The sequence below is a fragment of the Aethina tumida genome, chromosome 2 (genome assembly GCF_024364675.1).
Source record: "Aethina tumida isolate Nest 87 chromosome 2, icAetTumi1.1, whole genome shotgun sequence".
NCBI lineage: Eukaryota > Metazoa > Arthropoda > Insecta > Coleoptera > Nitidulidae > Aethina > Aethina tumida.
Window position 1 is genome coordinate 30,304,812 of NC_065436.1, and position 1,541 is coordinate 30,306,352.

Consider the following 1,541-nt stretch of genomic DNA (forward strand, 5'->3'; position numbering starts at 1 on the left):
TTTTATTTTCACTGACGGCTAAATTTAATGGGACTATTACTGTATTTAATGAGAAAAATAACATTGACTTAATTTAATTAATATTTTAATGTTTATAAACATATCAACAAAACAAGGAAAAATCTGTAAAATATTGTAACAAGATCATATATAATGATATAATAATAATTTTAATTTAATACAATTACTTTATCCATAAAGAATCATTAAAGAAATACATTTAAAAATTCTTTTTTAATGGGACACATTATTAATGTAAGTTATAAAAAAATAATTAAAATAATAATAAGAAGAAAATTAGTAGAAAAAAGCAAAGAAAAAAGTATTAATTTGTAAAATATTTTCGAACTAAGTGAAAATTTAAAGAAAAATTTAAAAAACTCTAAAAATTAATGAAAATCAACAATTTTATACAATAAGAATATGATATTAATCTACATATTATTGTGTAAAATGAAATTTAATTATTACACATTATACAGTATGTGTATTCTATATATTTTGCATATAATATGAATGATTATATTTATTGTCCTATCAAAAATACAATTTAATTTTATTTTTAAAGATAAAAATTAATGATTTTTTAATAGGATACCAAATTAATTTATTAATGAAATTTCATAAAAATAAAAATAAATATAAAAAAATTACTAAAAATTAATAAAAAGCCACAATCTCATTAAAAAAATAATAATACATTAATCTGTAAAATATTTTAGAAAGTGAACTTAATTTATAAATAATATTAATACAAAAAATAATAATACTAAAAATATATTTTTATATATATATATATATATATAGACGTATAGGCGGTCATTGTGTAGCCCGTTCTAGCCCAGAACCGGGCTAAACAACGTTTTACGTGTATTTTGTCGCTAATCGATGAATAACGATACAAGATGCCCCCCCTCAAAATTTTTCGTGGGCTTAATATGGACATATATAGTACTGTTTTTATACAAATTAGTTTTTTAAAGTCACCAGTTGGTGGCGCGCTGTAGTAAGTGTATATAGATCGGATACTCTATGTATTTTACTGTTCTTGTGAAGCCCGATATTTGGCAACAGCTCAACCATAGTAATAACAAAGAGTAAGGAACTTGCTACATATTTACTGTCTTTTAACTTGCTACTTTCTTCTCAGGGGCGTAAATAAAATGGATCCAGAGTATTCAATAACAGAAGTCAAAGAAAGTGGCAGATTTTGAGATAATGGAAAAAATAGCTCGTTTCGCTTAAAGTACCATAATACGATATTTGTATTTATTAAAATATCATTTAATGCTTTTATAGAATTTATTTTTTTATCTAAGCTATACAAACAAATTTTTAAATTTACTTCGGCGAACATTTTTGCAAGCGCAGTTAACCAGGTACTGTTCTAAAATTCTACTGGAAGTGTCGAGAACTTCTAATTGGCTTACTCCGGACTCTGCAGGATATAATTTTCTAAATACTTTCGTACTTCTGTAATCAGTCTTGTAGACGTTACCTTCTCGTTTAAAACTCCCAATTCATTGATGAAGGTTTTTGCT

The 1,541-nt window shown here is 24.2% G+C and overlaps 1 long non-coding RNA gene across 1 annotated transcript; it reads left to right on the forward strand.

The window, feature by feature from the left end:
- The first annotated feature begins 963 nt into the window (after positions 1 to 963).
- LOC126264524 (uncharacterized) lies at positions 964 to 1,301 on the forward strand. Its single transcript, XR_007547222.1, has 2 exons — positions 964 to 1,097; positions 1,151 to 1,301. It is a non-coding gene; the product is annotated as an uncharacterized LOC126264524 (long non-coding RNA).
- The last annotated feature ends 240 nt before the right edge of the window (positions 1,302 to 1,541 follow it).